Source organism: Planococcus citri, chromosome 5, assembly GCF_950023065.1.
Source record: "Planococcus citri chromosome 5, ihPlaCitr1.1, whole genome shotgun sequence".
Classification (NCBI taxonomy): domain Eukaryota; kingdom Metazoa; phylum Arthropoda; class Insecta; order Hemiptera; family Pseudococcidae; genus Planococcus; species Planococcus citri.
In genome coordinates, this window is record NC_088681.1 from 21,945,339 (window position 1) to 21,963,673 (window position 18,335).

Consider the following 18,335-nt stretch of genomic DNA (forward strand, 5'->3'; position numbering starts at 1 on the left):
TTATTTGGTCTGTCTCCTCATAATCAAAATTTTCGGTCCTAAAGCTCACTTTTCAATTAGTAGAGAGAGCAAAAATTGATTTTTTCTGCAGATATAATTTTTCAAAAATTTTCAAAAAAACTAATACATAGATAAATCAACTTGAGAAATTTTGGAAACATTCCAAATCAATAGAAAAATTTGGATTTTTTATATATTATCTATTTAAAAATTTAAAATCATTTAACATTTTTGTTTCCAACTTCCTGTTCAAAATTTCAAAATTTGTTCGAACTACATCTTTCAAATAGGATGAAAAAATCTGCGAGAGGAGAGGGGTAAAAAGCTGGAAAAATCCGACGAAATGCTTTTTTCTCCAATTTGTTGTATACGTATAAAACAGCTGAAAAAAATCGAGGTTTCATCAACATCGATTTTGGGGATGAAATTTTGAAACTTTCAGATTTTTTAGTGATAATTTTTAATTTTTTTTTTTTTTTGAGAAAAGAGAGATAAAATCTTAGACTCGTTGTTTTCAAGATTCTGCTGTAATTATACATAAAAGGTCCTGTCCTGCAAAAGTATTCTGTGTTGATTCCGATTTCCGAATTTCTGTTGGCCAAATTTATAACTATTCATTGAAAAGCTTTACTCCGATTTTCTTCTTCAAACTGAAGTAGAAGTACAATAAATAAGTCAAGATCTTCACGTGATAAATAAGTTTAAAAGTAATAAAAAATCAACGGGCTTAAAAATACAATGATTGAGTAAATTGTCAATTATAACGACTATGATAGACCTATTGAATTTGTTGAAATGATTAAAATATCGAACCGTGTATGTAAAATCGTGTGAAATGAGATTAAAAAATTCTATAAAATGGAGCCAATTACTTGTTCGGTTAACTCACTCATTATCTAAATCGTGTCAAGATTGTTTTCGTACGTTTTGTGTTTCACCTCTTCAAGAATCTTTAGTGATCATTGTGAAATCAATTTTTTGGTGGAAAAATCTCGCATTGAACCATCGCAGACGAATATTTTTGCCGAGTAAGTACATAATTTAAAAATATTACTTCATAAATTTTTTTTCGATTTCGTATGATTGGAAATTTGTTGACAATTCGATCATCTACCAAACTAACTAAGTGGATGGAAAATTTATTCATTTGTTGCAGATTCTTCAATTTCATTTTCAATCGCTGGAACATTTTATATAAGTAGGTATTCATTTTTATCCAAAATTGAAACATGAATTTCAAACTGCTGTTCTTCGTTTTTGGAATCGTATTGCTTTTTACGTCTTCTCCGATATTTGCTGGTAGAATAAGATATTGGTACGATACTAGACCGTTATGCGAATCACATTGCGAAAGTGAATGTGAAGCTGATGGAATCTCTCATCACGAATGTTCATTTAATTTTTTGTACTGGATGTACGAATGTGATTGCCAGGTATTATGGTGAAGTTGATATTGAAGTTTCATTGTCCTATCCATGGATTTACTATCTCTATAGTTATTTTATATGTGCTCGAGATGCATAATTAAATAAATATTAACCATGACCACAATTTTTTTTTCTTGAGTTTTTATTAGGCTATTAATAGTGCAAGGCTATGACGAATTTTGAAGTGTTGGCAGAAATGTACTTGAATAGGACTTATTCATCGTTGATTGAACCGGAAAGGAATCTTTTCTGTTTGAAATATCATCTTTTGAGACCTTTTTTGTGCTTTAAAATTGGTAAGATATTCATTCGGAAAACCTCAATCCTTCTCATTCAGTCTGTGGATATTTCAAATCTGTTTCTAGATAATTTTTCCAATTATCCTAAAATGTCCACGTTCAGCCGAATTTGACATTTTAAGAACTTTTAAAAAATGTGTATTTCATGACTCGTTTGAGTTCATTTCTTGAAAACTGTTTTACCTACTCTCTGCGTCCCCTTCTCCCTCCTCCCTTCAAAAAATGACCGGAAAATTAGGCCACCAAACTCTACTAATGAAATTGGAATTCGACATGGGCTAAAGTTACTAATACTTGGTAACTTTTGGTAACTTGTTAAAACTGTTGGTCACTAAAAGTTACTTTTTTCATTTTATTTTTTTTCAAAATTTTTTCCGAAATTCTTCGAAAAAAAACATTGCTTTTATTTAACTGCCATCATTGCTTTTTCAGCGTTACGAATTTTATTTTTTCAGTTTTAATGATTTTTTCTTTTGAAATGTACTTAATAAGGGGGGGGGGGTTCTAATTTCGACAGGTAGGTACATATTGTTTTTGAATTTCTCGATGGTTTTTAGGCGGATTTTCTCCTGTTTTGATTGATTTTTACATCTTGAAATTTGATGGTAACTTTTTTCTAAAATAATTTTTCCATGATTTTTTTCGCCTGAAATTTTGCCAAATTTTATCACCTTGAATTCTCGTGATTTTTTCATGAAAATTTTCCCTTGATCTTGTGTGATTTTATTGCTCAAATTGTCGGAATTTCTCCTTATTTATTTTTTGTTCGCCAATTTGGTGAATTTTCTTTGGAATTTTTGTAGATTTTTCCCTATTCTGAAGGGTAAGATTTTTTTGAATTTTCGCAAGTGCTCTTTTTTCAAGTTTTTCGTTGATTTTCTCGGAATTTTCATCATTTTCATAATTTTGTTTTGAATTTTATTGATTCGTTTTTCAGCCTAAATTTTTGTTCTTAATTTCGGCGAAACTTTTTTTCTTGAATTTTCGAGATTTTTTCTAAAATTTTCTCCTAAGTTAGCTCCATATTTTAGTAATTTTTTCTGCCTACATTTTTGCTGAATTCCCCCGTTCACAGATTTTTTTCGAGGTTTTGAGAGTTTTTTTGAACATTGAGACTTGATGGTTTTATTGATTTTTTTCAAGTTTTATTCTTTTGAATTCTCATAGATTTTATTTTCCAATTTTTCGACGTTTTCCCCCGAATTTTCGTGTTTTCTTTTGTGTCTTAATTTTTGTGAAGTTTTCGCAATTTTATCTTTGAATTTCGTGAGTTTTTTTTCTTAAATTTTAGTGCTTTTTACCTTAATTTTTTCGGTGAAGTTTTTCTACTTCTAATCAAATTTTTATTCTGGAATCGTTGTGATTTTTTTCAACTTTTTTCTGACAAAACCCTGTTTTTTGGTTTATTTTGAATTTCTGTCTCGAGTTTCATTCTCAGGGACTTATGATTTTGATTTACCAAAAGAAGATCACGAAGAAGTTTTTAAACATTATTTTTGACTATTTTTTTTCTCTCCGGACCTTGATATTTTCTCTCAATATCAACAATTTGCTCGCCTTTTCTTCATTTTTTTTGAGTCGTGTCAGTTTTTGACAGTTTTGATGGAGGATTGTTTTTTCTTTTTAAAGCAATGTACATTTTTTTGTATTCGAATTTTTAAAATGATTTTCAAAAATCACGTTTTTTTTTCAAATTTAGATTGCAATCTCCCCCCACCCTCGTCGCCCTTTCCTATTCATTTTAATAAGTTTCTCGTTCTAAAATAAGTCTTCTTAGGAATTTTCTTACAAATTATTGTTTATTATTTCTCAACACTCGAATAATTTTTTTTTTCATCAAATCCTTGCTCATGTCAACATTTCTGCTATTTTACAAATTGGTACGTTTGATTTTTTGAAATGATTTTGAATAAAAGATTCAAGTTACTTTTTTTGAGAAAAATTTGAGTATAATCCCTGACTTGGGTGAAAAATAATGAATTGATGTTGGATCTCAAAATTTTGAACCCTGAAGCAAATAGTTTTGGAAAACTGAATGAAACTCTCCAAGGTCTCGATACTGTGTGCTCTGATTATTTTTTTCCCATTGTATAGGTATAGGTACGTAGTACGTACACATTTGCCATTGAAAGCATCAACTAAAAATAATACATCTCATTCGAGGTTAATCTACACCTTTATCTTAGAAATTAATGCCCAACAGTCGATAAATTTGTTTCGTCTAATCGAGTTGAACTTTAAATATAGGTTAATTATTTATACCTGGTTCAGACGCGAAACAGCAGTGGTAGCTTTAATTAAATTATTCACCCAAAAATCTCTTCTCTTTCGGGAAAAATGTTGTAAATTTCAAAACGTACAGCCTTGCCTTTCACTTTTAATTGGTCGCAATCCCATTCGCTAATTCAAAATCCCATCTCTTCACTCTTCAAAATCTACATCCTTCAATCGCACCATACTCACGAATGAGTCACCTAAACCTAATCCAAACCCAGGTAAAACTCAAGGACCAGCTTCCGCAACGAAACTTCATCACAATTTACGAGTATATATCACATCGTTCGTCGAATAATGAACCCGCAGAATCCACCACCAAGCCACGTCTCGTACACCTACAATCCATATAGACGTCTCAACCGAGAGACCCTTCACATCCATCATCAGGTGTTTGCGAAATGGAAATCCCATTACAACCCCAGATGAACTGTGAAAATACTTGGTACAGTGCACTGCACGTTAAACAAATTACCATGATAATTCGGCGACAAACTTACACACAAAGAAGGGATGGAAAAGTGCTTTAAAGAATAAGAAGGGTAGTAAGTAGGTCGGTTCAGATTGCTTTAGGGGGCTTAAAAATATGTTTAGCGAACGTTTACAATTCACGAGGGCCGCAATTACCATACAAGTATGTGTCTCTGAAGTCTCTAATGTGTGTGTATTTTGCTACATTATTACAAGTGTATTGAATTTCTTTCTCATAAATCGAGCTCGTCCATCGCTTTGTTTGCGAGCTTTTCGTTAGACTATTTTATTATTTTTTTTCAACAAGTACTTCCTACTCGATGACCGCATCATAGAAGCCGGCACCTTTAGAGGTTTATAAATAGATAAACAATAACGGATCGTATACAAAAACGTTACAAATTATGAGAACTTTTTTCGATACAGTCGTTTTTCAAAGTACCCTCATATGTATAAGCGTACTCTATACCTATAGAGCAGTATCCATTATACAGGTAATTTGGCTATAGGTCCTTTACTCGCAGTGGGAAACTTTAGCATACCTGTATTGTACCTTACCTACGTCTATACGTATCAAAGTATTGTTTGGTCGAGTATTCGAGTGGTTATTTATTTTTATTTTTTTAACCAGACATTATGGAAGGTACATCGCGACGAGTTTAATTTATGAAAAAATACCTATTCTTATAAAGTCATGATGGTAAATACTACACAACAAGAGCACCACTTATCGATTCCTTCGAGTATAGTGTGCGGGTATTATTTCGACTCAAAAGGTTCGAGATGACTAAAGTACATTATATGATACTTATAATAAGCTTATAATCGGAAACAAATATTTTGAAAGGGGTAGAGAATTTTCCTCGAGTCTGGGATCTTGAAAATTTGGTCTTTTATGAAGCTTCTGTTTTTGTATCCGAAAATAAAAAGGTGAAGAAAGAGGAGTGAGGGGGGGGGGCAAGGATTCATCGGAAATGATAATTTTGAGTAAATGAAACAAAATTAATATTTTCTGTTTTTATTATTTAAAATATTTAGGTACGAGTATTTTATGTTTGATGCATCTCAATCTGGAGAATTTTTTTTTAATGCAACAACTTTGAAAAAATGCTCACTGGAACCCTTTCAAAAGGCACTCTCGATTTGAACGAACTCAAGGTAGATCGAAAGAACATGCCTCAAATCCCCCCCCCCCCATGAACTTTTAGGTCCTCAAGTTCAATTTAGGATTTTTTGCAAATTTTAAAAGGTTGTTTTACTGGGCGATTTTGAAACTGTTTCCTGAAAAAATATTAATTTTTGACCATTGCAGTGCTAATTTGAAATTTCTGGACTCTGGAGAAAAATGAAAACTCGCTGGAGGCTTCAAAAAGGTCAAATTGAGATTTTTTTCGAGTGGGACGATCACGCAGGGCTCGTTCTCAATATTTTCCACCAAAAAAAAGGTGACTTGAGCAACCAAAAAAGTTTGAAAAAGTGCCCAAAAAGTAACCAAAAAGATTACAAAACGCGACCAAAACATTTTAATGCAGAAAAAATTACCAAAAAAAAAAAAATCAAAAAGTAATCAAAAATACCTGAAAAAGTGACATGACAAAATAGGCAAAACATTTTTTTGTAACTGAACAAAATCATCGAAAAAACAAGAAATTTTTGTTTTCAAGTAAAATCTAAAAGTGGAGCTCGATAAAGACTTGTAAGGTGTTAGCAAAAAGTAGACAAAAAAGCATTCCAAAAACGTTGAATCATGTTTGCAATTTTTTTAAATTTAAAAAGCAAGTTTTTTTTTAGAAATTTTGGGTAACGAAGAGAGAATTTTCGCAATTTTTGGCAAAAATCGAGACTCGATAATTTCAGCAAAAAAATGGCTTTTTAGCAATTTCTGGCGAAAAAATGATACTTTTGGATAATTTCTAAAAAAGAGTGAGACTTTTTGGAATTTTTTCCAAAAAATCACAATTTTTAGCAATTTTTGACAAAAAACAAGACTTTTTGACAAGTTAGAGAAAAGGTGAGACTTTTAGCTGTTTTTGGCGTAAAACGAGACTTCGACAATAGTATTGTAGCAAAAGGCAGGGCCTTTTAGCAATTTTTGTCAAAAAAACGAAACTTTCTAGCGATTTTGCGGAAAATCCAGAATTTTTGGCAATAAATTGGCGGAATGTAAGATTTTGATGGGTATTGGTTTTTGCAAAATGCAGTACTTTTTGGAAATTATTGGCAAAAAAGTGATATTTTTTTCGTAATTTTCGTTAAAAAAGATGAACTTTTTTAAAAAACGGGACGTTTTGGCGATTTTTGGTGAAAAGGCAATTTTTGGAAAAGTTAAACTTTTTAGCAGTTTTGTCAAAAAGAGAGATTTTTAATTAAATGCAAAAATCAAAACTTACTATATGCAATTATTGGCAAAAAATATACTTTTTTGCAATTTTTGTCAAAAATGTCATAGGTACTTACTTATTTCTATGTATTTCTCGTCAACTTTGACGATTCCTACTAGAAAATTTCAGTGTTTTCAATCCCTCTATTTCAACAAACGATTCTGGAACTAATAATTTTTGTTGACTTTGGGAGATTTTGACATTTTTCAGTATTTTTCTATTAGGTACCATGATAAGTTTTTGATCATGGTTTTTACCGTTTATGCTGAATTTTGACAAGTTGTGCTTTAAAAAATTCATCAGTTTTTGATATGTAATTTATTCAATGGTTTTCAAGTGCTTTTATGTCTTATTTAAAACATGTTTTCATGATGTGTCTGATGCAAATTTCGTTAAATTTTTCTATAATTATGATCAGGTTGTTTTTGATAATTTTGATGTTTTTCAAGTGTTCTAAACTGTCATATATTTTGCTGAAATTTCATCAGTTTTTTGTAATTTTTCTGTGTGAAATAGAAAAAAATCGAGGCTTCTTCAACATTGATTTTTTGCCAAAGTGCATTAAATGTCGAGAGTATATTTTATGTACCTATTTGGAGTGTTTGAACGGGAAGTGGGACGAAATTGTGAAAATTTCAGATTTTATATGGTAATGATTTTTGGAGAAAGAAAGGATAAAATCTGAGAATCGTTGTTTTTATGATTCTGCTGGAATTATAAACGATTCTGCAAAAGTCTTCCGTCTTAATTATGCTATACGTATCTCTCGAAAGTTGATGCAATTTTTTGGTAATTTTTCAAAATTGTGACATATGAGCATTACGAATCGAGTGCTACTTTGCTCCAATTTTTTCCTTCAAACTAACGTAGGTAAGTACGATAAATAAGTCAAGAACTTCAGGTGAAAAGGTTAAAAGTAATAAAAAGTCAATGGGCCTAAAAATACATGATTGGGGAAATTAGGTCAATTATAATGACTACGATAGCCCTATGGATTCATTCAAATGATTAAAATAGATATCTGTGTTTAAAAGTCATATTAATAGGTATACGTGAGGTACATACGTATACATTGTGTGAAATGAGATAAAAAAATTGTATAAAATGGAGCCAATTACTCGTTCGTTTAACTCAATTGTTATCTAAATCGTGCCAAGATCGTACGTATTACGTGTCGTGTTTGACTTCTTCAAGAATTTTTTTTAGTGATCGAACATATTTTGTTGACGGTTGTGGAATTCGATTTTTTGCGAAAGAAAATCTCGTATTGAATCATCGTAGACGAATTATTTTTGGTGAGTACATTTTCATATCTAATTTTGGAAATATATTTTTTTTAAAATATTTTTTCCTTCTGGGTTTGAACTCACAAAGGGTTTATTTTGATTTCGAATGTTGCATGTTGGAAATTTTTCTATTCAATCATTTTCCTATATCTAATCAACTGTGAAAAATTTATTCATCTGTTGCAGAATTTTTAATCTCGTCTTTCAATTGCTGGAATATTTGGATTCATTTTTCCCCGAAATTGAAACATGAATTTCAAGCTGTTATTCTTCGTTTTTGGAATCGTAATGCTATTTGCGTCGTCGCCGATATTAGCCGACGACGATGGACTTTCAAAATACAAGACTAAAGCGGAATGCGATACGATGTGCAAAAGAGAATGCGATGCTAAAGACATGTACTATTGGGAATGTTCACGTACTTTGGACCGTATGTACGAATGTGATTGCCCGGAATTCTGGTGAAGTTGATTTGTAGTCTCAGTATCATGTCCATGGATTTTGTAGATCAGGTTATATTGTTGCTGAATTTTGAATTTTTATATTGTGTATGTGGTATGTGCTCGTGGATATACTGATTAAAGAAAATGTCAAACTGTTCATCTTTGCTTTTTTATTTTTTTTTTATCGAGTGGTTCAAGTGCTGAGTATTTGAAAAGTTGGTAGAAATGTACTCGAATTGGAATTATTTAGTATATTTTTTGGATCCGAGAAGAATTCCTTCTGTTTGAAATTTCATTTTTTGAGATTTTTTCGTGTGCTTTTGAAATTGGTATTCATTTGTAAAACTGCAATTCTCCAGTCGATTTTTCAAATATGTTTTTAGCTTTTTCTAATTTTCTTGAAATGTCTACGTTCAGTCAAGTTTGACCTTTTGAAAACTCAAATAAGAGAACAGAGCTCGAAATTTCATCACAATAAATTTAAATCGACGAGTTCTCCCGTCATTCAACGATTCTGAAGTGAAGAGCTGTGCTAATGAGGTCAAAATCTGTTCGAATCGAAATTCCCTTCAAATCACATCCATCTCTGATGTGCCCTCGATTAACTCGTGTATTATTTTCTCATCTCATCTCATCTCACGAAAAAAAGAAAGAAAAAATATACAGGAAATATGTTTACGTATCAAATGAAAAACTAAAACATACGTACGAAAGCATTCTACGTATACACGATCGCGGCGAAGAGATGAAATGTATATATCCTACGCAGCATCGTCCTCGGCGTCGCGTCGAATCGGCCTACAAAGGCGGCGTAAAAAGTATCCGGTATAATACAATGAGGAAAATAGCCAGCGATGATTTGCCCGTCGGCGGCAAAGGCTTTATAACGCGTATAATAGGGTGTCAGATTATTATCTTGGCTATTTGTCGCCATTTTTGGTTGCGGCGGCGTTAAGCTAATGAATGCGAGGATAGACTTAAAGCTGGCACAATGACATGTGCAGAACCTCCCGTTTTTGACGGTTTTTAAAGCTTAAGCACATCTTCGTTTCGCCTCGATACCGTCACATTATACTATATTGCCTTTCCCCTATCCGTATTGGTATTATAATAGTGTCAAATACGAGTACGCGTTCCTTTTGTATACCCCTTTTTTCCTTTTTCCTTTTTGCGTTTTTTTTTCGGTGATTGACGAGCTTTTACAGTACGCCTTACCGCGTCCTTGTACCCGCGTTACTCGTTCGTGTGGTATTTACCGGTAGTGTTCGGGTTTTATGTATGCACATTATATGTATACAATGGGTTACGAGTAAATTAGGCGAAACGTTAAACTTCAAAACTGAATGTTTATAGGATTTAACTAAGAGCTGTCAAATTTTATTTGAATTTCGATTTTTTCGTATTGATTTTTTTGGGGAGAGAGGGAGGGAGGACAGGGAGATGAAAATCGGTCCATTTTCTTTTGTGTTTTTTTTTTCAGAAAAAAATTATCTACTTACGTTACATTTTTCATCGAAAAATCATTTTTGGTAATGAAAAGTTGGATATGTTTTTCCTCTTCAAAACCAGTTGTAAAAATTGGAAAATTGGAAAAAATACGGAAGTGTTCTAACATTTTTAGATGTGTTGAAATGAGAACCCCCTCATTTCATAAAACAAACTAAAAATTAAAGAAGGCCTGAAAAATTCCCGTATTTGGTTCAAAATCTTGAAATTATTTCAAAAACGAAAAACTCCAATATTCGTATTTGAAAATTGAGAAAAAAAATATCAATCAATCCTTTGAGCTTTTGAAGATTTCATTTAATGATTCATAAAACATAAAATTGCACTTTGAAAATTTTTTTCGTCAAACAAAATAGGTAGGTATGGTAAAAAGTTTTAAAAATTTTGTTGAGAAAAAGTAGGAAAATCGAAACTATGACTGAGATCATCAAAGGTGATTTTTCCAGATTTGAAATCAGAGTAGATACCGATTTCTTTCGTTATAGGGGGGAAAAATAAGGGTAAATGGAGTGGCGAGGGGAAAAAATCTATTTTTGTTTTACCGTTTCTAAAAAAAGTCTGCAGGGATCTTACTACATACTTCATTCTTTTTTTACAAATTTTCAAAATTTTAATTTTTTTAAGTCAAAAATTTCTGAGAAGTGTCACTTTTTCGCCAGAATTTGTCTTGAAAATTACACTTTTTTGCCAGTATGTAATTCCCAAAAGTTTTGCCATTTGCCAAAAATCATCAAAAATTCTCACTTTGTTAGAAGGATTGATAAAGATTGCTTTTTTTGCAAGAAATTCCAAAAACTTTCATTTTTTCCAAAATTGTCCGAAAGTCTTGCTTTAATTTTTAACAAAAATCACAAAAATGAATTGCTTGCCGATGTGTCTTCAAGTTTTTTCTTTAGTCTTCCTCTGCTCCTCCTGCCAGTTGGAGTGTATTCTTTAACTTTTTGAGGGGACCGTTCATCAGACATTCTATCAACAAGTCTTCGCCATTTCTTTCTGTAATCTTTCACCCATCTAATGATTGGCTCTGCCCCTAGCTCCTTTAGGATGTCTTCATTCCACAGCAGCATTGGTCTTGCCAGCATAATTGTAGATTCTTATTCAAGTTTTGGCTCTGACTTTTCTTGGAGGGATGGCTCGGTTTATGTCCCCGCTTACTCTCAGGAATTTGTTCATCTTAAGTTGTGCATTGATCTCTCCTTCATAAGATAGCTCACACCGAGATATTTAAAGCTTCTGACTTGTTCTACTGGTAGTCTATTTAAGGTGCACTGGGGTAAGTCAGAATTTGGGGTAAGTTAGAAAACTTGCTCTAGCACCTAGAGGTTTATATCTGGCTAAGTGCCACTAAAGGTGACTTGAGGGTACTACCCCTACTTCATCACAGCATAAAAATTTTCGCGATCCAGTTCTATTTTAGATGTCTTTGGTTCAATTGTAAGTATTTTGTTGTTGTTTTAAATTTGTTTTCAAATACAGACTTTCTATCTCTTAGTTTTTCACATATAGCGGATGAACCATGTGTCCTAGTGAAAATCTGATGAGAGTGATCTCAAAGAGAATTAAATTCTTTACAATTTTGTATATATGCAATTTTTCTAGGATGCTCTGTTTGTGAGCTACGCCTCTGCAAAGTTTAGCCTGTTCTGACTTCCCTCAATTTGGGTGAGCGAAAGCTGCTGTGTCAATCACACTCAAATTTTCACCGTAGGTTAAGAACCCATTATGGGAACCTACATAATAAATTTGATTCATATTGGTTTATTAGAAGGGGAGTAACAGCTGGTCAAAGTTGAAATTGCGAAAAACGCATTCTGACTTGCCCCACTGCACCTTACAGTAATTTTGCTGCATTTTGGCTCTTTCCCCTTAAAGGCTATCACCTTTGTTTTTGACGACAAGATTCTCATTCCGTAGTTATCTGCTACTTTCTGAAGGTTGCACAATGTACATCACTCTCTGCGAGTCATCGTTGTTATCAGCAAAGACCACCTGATCATCAGCGAATAGCAGGGTATTGGCATGGGTGTCTTTGATGTCTGGCCCTTTTGGCTTGGTTTTCAGCCATTCTTTAATCATGTCGTCGAAGTAGATGTTGAACAGGCTACACAACATTTGGCATCCCTGTCTTACTCCTCTTCCTATCATCTTTGCTTCAGACATGTTTCCAGATCTTACTCTTTACATTATCTGTGTATATTTCTTCAATTAAGCGTACTATTTGTTCATTCACTTCGATTTTCCTCAGGATTTCAAACAACTTCTTCCTTTGTACTAAATTGCATGCCTTCTTCAGATAAATGAAGCACATGTGGGTTTCTAGGTTATACCCTCATCTCTTCTCCATCAGCAGCTTTGTTGTGTATACTCCATCTATGCATGATCTTCTCTTTCAAAATCCATTTTGGCATTCCAATATTATTGGCTCCGCATGGCTCTCAATTCTTCTCGCTAGAATCGTTGCAAGTACAGAACGCTCTTGTTAACTCAAAACTCTTCAACTCAAAAACCTTTATTAGCTGAACCAACCTCCATTCCCCTTGAAATCTCCATAACACTCAATGTTAACTTTACTCGGATAAGTCAAAATTGACTACACAAACCAGTGGTAACTCAAATCTAAACTTTTGCCAAAAATAGCGAGAAAGCCTCTATATGTCGTAAGTTGTGTGGTGTTTACCTCTATAACTCAAATATTCAATTCATACTTCTATCTTTTATGCACATTGCACTTACATGTTTCTCAATTCATCCATTTTGTTAAACCTCTATAACTCGAACACTCTCAAAATCTTACCTGCCTAACTCAAAACTGATTACCTCAAAAACCTCTATAAGCCGAATGAATGACCATTCCCCTTGAATTTAGTGTTGGGTAAATTTGCCAATATTCTTTTTTTTGCTTGCGCATGTGCAAGAATATGCGCATGTTCTTGCGCTTATTCTTTTCAGAAAATTAGAACATTATTTATTACTTAGTTTAGAGATGATAGAAAACTTTCCATGAAAAGGTTTTGGTAACTTTCAAATTATCAAGGAAAATTGGAAATTTATAAAGAAAAATAGTTGTAAAACTTGTAAATTGTGGGGAAATTGTAAAAAAACTTAATTTTTTGAAAAAAGTCATGATTTTTATTTTTTTGGGAGAATATTCTCCTAGCATTTGAGAATATTCGGGAATATGCGGGAATATTCTCAGATTATGCGCATTGAGAATATTCTCAGGCCAACACTATGTACTTGGATTACAAGTTATGGAGAGCGTACTGTATTTTGTAAGCAGCATTTAGTAGGCTTATATTCCATTTGGACTGGTCTCTCACGTAGAGGGCGCTAGTGTGCCCATTGTTCTAGCTTCTTCAAATAGGGATTTTCTTAACCCTATAGGGATTTTCTTAACCCTTTCTTATCAATCATATTTTACCAAAACGTTGGATAATTACAAGTTACAAATGAAAATATAATTCGGTCATGATTAATATATGCAATAATAATCGTAAAAATAATGTAGGTACATCAAATTATTTTTTCAGTTTTAACCCTTGAAATTGATGTTTTCATAAACGCCAGGGCTGTTAAATAATAAATTACCGTAATTTATTCGCTGGTAAAATACGGTAAAATACAGTATTTTACGGTATTTATGGTATTTTACTAATTTGGATATGAAGTTATTTTTTGTAGTTTGACTTCAAAGTTCTGAACTTTTGACCTGCCTCTGAACTTCTGAAGTAAATTTTCATCTGTTTTAGGTGTTATTAAAGATTACAGAAAATTTTCCGTGGACATTTTTTGGAAATTTATGGGGAAGAATTTTTGGTAACTTTCAAATCATGAATTTCCATGGAAATTTGCTAATTTATGAAGGAAAGATGGAAAAAAAGTGTTAATTTGGCTTTTTGGTAAATTATGGTAAAATACGGTAATAAACTTTTGGTAAAATACGGTAAAATACCACCGTAATTTACCAACATAAATTACCTTACAGCCCTGGTAAACGCTGATAAGAAAAGCCCCATCTGAAAAATGTAAATATTTGCCAGCTCACTAGCGCCCTCTACATGAATGCCCGGTCTGAATGGTAATTTCCTGGGTTGTTTCAGTCTCATTTAGTAGTACATATTTTATTGTATGTAGATAGCTAGCAGTCTCTTCTTAACAGTTATTGTAGCATTCTTGAATAAGTCTGTTGGTAACTTATCGCTGCCTGGGGCTTTTCCATTTTTGGAGCTTTTGAAGGCCCCCTTCTAGCTCCTCCCAAGCAAATGGTTCATACTTGATCTCCTCATGGTATTAATTATACCTATCGTGAAAAAGTCCTACTTTTTGATAAATTATCAAAGACTCGTATTTTGCAAAAATTTGAAAAAATTCGTTTACTTTCTAGCAAGATTATTAAAAAAAATTCACTTTTTTCTCAAAAAATCTCATTTTTTCAAAAATTGTGCGAAAGTTTAATTTTTTGCTAGAAATAGATGAGAAGGTCACTTTTGCAAGAAGTTTTCAAAGTCTTGCTATTTGCCCAAAATTGTCAAAAATTCACTCTTTTGCAAGAATGACAAATAGAAAATTGAGATGCGGGATAAATTGTCTCTTTCATCCCCTCTCTCTGTCTGGCCCCAAGAAAAGGGTCTCGTAATCTGCGACAAGCAGCACCCAAAAGGGACAGAATGCGAGAGACATACACACAAAACATCAAAACACCTCGATGAGAATACAAGAGAAGAGACAGTTCACTTCACAGACAGAGTACGACGACCACGACGAGAGACATAGCAGTGCAAACGGATATCCAGAAACCCCAAGCAGACGGAAGAAGTACCTGCATAGTGAACCATAGAATAGGTACCTATAGTACACTACACTCTTACACCATCCATAGGCATCGCACTCACACACCAATGCTCAGCACTGCCCACTCGAAAAGCCCGATGAAGCCTAAAAGATAACATGTACGGGTGCTATACCGATGTAATCTTTCTCTTTTCATTATACTGCGAGTATTTTGTTTTTTATTCGCTTTCAGGAAGTATTGTATCGTATAATAAATAATAGGTGGTGTAATGACATTCGGCTATGGCCCGTGGCATGACCTCTCCCCCTCGTCGTTCTCATTAAAGAGAGTTTGCGGTCCGCGTCGCGCTGCCCAGCTCTATCAATTTTTTTCTACCTAGTCGTCGTCGTAGTCGTCTAAAACAAAAGGTGACAGATGTTTTATTAGAAGCAGCTGCTTGTACTGGCACTTGATAGGATATGACACATCGAGTACTTTAACAACTTCACCGTCGTGTAGTGTTATCGTATTGCGCTTATTATTTCGCTGCTCCCATCGCTCATAATTCGCATATTATCTATCTCTATCTACCTACTACACGTACACACACGTTCAAGTACGTTCGATATCCGCTGAAGCATCTCAGATAGCAGAATTTTAGCTATTTTCCCCCTATTCCATACGCTGCGCTATACCTAAACCTGGTAACTAAACAAACGATGAAAACAAAATTCTTCGTATTAATCGAAGCGTGCCAAATGGACAAAACGTTAATTAAAAAACATTTCATTAGCCGAACACTATAGTAGGCTGTGACAGGTCTCAAAGTGAGCAATATTACGCACTTTTTCGCCCTCTTATAGTACTAAATCATCGTTCAATTTGAGTTTATTAAAATTTTACTCAAAATAGCACAGGCCTACGTGATTTTTTCAATATTAAAGTCCCGTTTCTTATCCGCAAGATGTAGACTCCGGGAGACAAAATTAAACCTTTTTTACAACTTAATTTTCATCCTCCCTCGCAAATATACCTAATGAGGAAATTCTTTCTTAATTAGTTCAAAGCAGCGAGTTTAATAAGGATGCGATACACAAGGAGGCGTTTTTCATTCTTATATCGAATGCCGTGTGGACGAGAGGAAGGAAAATATTAATTTAGCGTATTGGACGGTGTTTTAAAAGCGCACCGTATCGATTTTCGATTAATTTTTTTCAAATTATATAACGTTAATTTGACTTGATTAGGGTTGATGTTCGAGTAAAAGGCTCGATGAAGAGCTCAGTGTCAATCATACAACTGTTCATAATTATGCTGGGTACATATTTCAACTCGTAACTTTGATTCAGGTTGTATGTAGAAGGCGATGGAAAGAGGAGAGGGGTGAAAACAATATGAATTCTGGGAGGGAAGAAGGAGAGAGAGAGGGAACGAGGATTACATTTTTACAATCCAGAATAAAAAACTGAAAAAAATGATATAAATAATGATTTCAAAATTCCGAAAAACGGTTAAACTGAATGGAAAATTTCAAAGTTTGATTTAAAAATGGAAAAATGAAAATGTTTGGGGAATTATGGGATAAATACTCGTATGTACGATGTACAAAATGCCGGAAAAGAAGGAAAACAAATCTGTTAGTGCTTAAATCTGTTCTACAGATCATAAAAGCTAACACTCATTTTTCAACTCTTCTGAGCCTCTATATAAATTTTTTGGTCATTTAAATTGAGTACTTAGAAATTTTCTTCTAAATTTTCTGGCTGTAAAATTTGATCCCAAAATTGAATACCTACTGTTTTTTTGATAATTTTTGAAAATTACTCGACAAAAGAGATACGTCAAACAATAAAAAAAACTCTGGACTGGATAGAAAATAATGGAAAGAATCGTATTACAGTAGGTATAAACCTCTGAGCAAAATTTCGAGGCTAAATTTCATTTTACGATTCTTGAAAAATTTTTGAAAATTAATCAATTCATCACACCTGAAAAAATTTTAAGTTTGATCAAATTGAAGTAGAAAGCTGAAGTTTGCTTTGTTTCCTCCCTTCTCATTAATTGGTGGAAGTTTTAAGGTATTTTAAGCTTCCAAGATATTTTTGGATTTTTAATTTTTTGCCAAAAAAAAATCACTTTAAAAGGAGCTAAATCAAATTCAACGTTCACAAACACGAATTAATCGTTTTTGTAAAACCTTTCAACCCTCCTATTCCGGAAATTTTCAAAAAAAACCTGCGCCAAAGTATCCGTCAAATTTCAAAAAAATGAAATTCACGACTTCTTGTTTGCAATTTCTCCCCACACCCCCTCCCTTCTCCACAAAAAATTGGCAAGACTTTACAAATTTCTTGCAGAAAAGGCCTTTCGACAATTTCTGACAAAAAAAAAATAGACTTTTGCACAATTTTTGAAAAAAAGAGGCTTTTACTGGAATTTTTGAAAAAAGAGAATTTGTTAAATTCCTCCAAAAAGCGAGAGATTTTGTCAATTTTTGGCCCAAAGCAAGTCTTCGACAATTTTAGCAAAAAATAAAACCTTTTCATTCAATGTTTTCAACACAATTAGTATTAACAATGTGAATTCAAAAGTTCTGAGTATTTTTCTGATAAGAATTTGCACCTTTTTGATTACCTATTTAAACTTATTTCCATGATTTTTATGTTGATTTTGGTACATATATTTTGTTTACAAGTAAGCTATTCGACTATATAATCGAAATTCGAGGCTCCATTGGCAGTGTTTTTTACAAGTTTTAGAAGATATTTTGAGCGAATTTTCGATATTTTTAAACTATTTCCTAGTGATATCAGGTGCCAGGTGCCTAGGCAAATTTGAATAGAATTGGCAAACTTCCTGCTTATTTATTTTTTCACAAAATTTCACTTTGATTGATAAGAACTTGAAAAGTCTCAAATTTAAGTAATTTGGTACCCTGAAATATCTGAACTGGCCCAATTCGCATATGCATCTTGGTATTCTGCAATTGTACTTCTTTTTTGTTAAAATTGTCAGAAAGTTCTATTTTCAAACCAAATTTCGAATTTTTTAAATTAATTATTCTGTTTTCTTTCAGAATTTTGATTTTTCCTTTCAAAAATCAAGTTTTGATTGGGAAAAATTTTCAGCAATTTTTATTCTTCTTCAAAAAATTGCAATATTTCAGAAAATGTTGTATTGAATGTTCTACTCTTGTGCTATTTTTTCAAGTTGTTCTACTATTTGACAACTTGACGTGATTTTTTTTTTCAGTTTTTAAATAAAAGAAGTTTTCAAATTCCATTTGACTTATATTAATGAATATCCAGGTGTGCAGGTTACTTATAACTGCTTTAAACAATACAGAAATAGGATCGAATCGATAAAGTGCTGCGGTTGTCGCGTCTCGCGTACCCATAGATCAATTACACATCATAACTTATTACGAGTTCGCTGTATCCGTTTCCGGTCCGGTTGTCTTCGTCGTCATTTAGATGT

General features: G+C 33.0%; 1 protein-coding gene and 1 long non-coding RNA gene across 3 annotated transcripts in view; both read left to right on the plus strand.

Moving 5' to 3' along the window:
- The window catches only part of LOC135849189 (uncharacterized), a 373,560-nt gene that overhangs the window by 66,614 nt on the left and 288,611 nt on the right, over nt 1-18,335 (plus strand). The gene's annotated exons all lie outside the window — the stretch shown is intronic.
- Nucleotides 7,935-8,738, plus strand: LOC135847382 (uncharacterized). The gene is made up of 2 exons (XR_010559161.1): nt 7,935-8,147; nt 8,325-8,738. It is a non-coding gene; the product is annotated as an uncharacterized LOC135847382 (long non-coding RNA).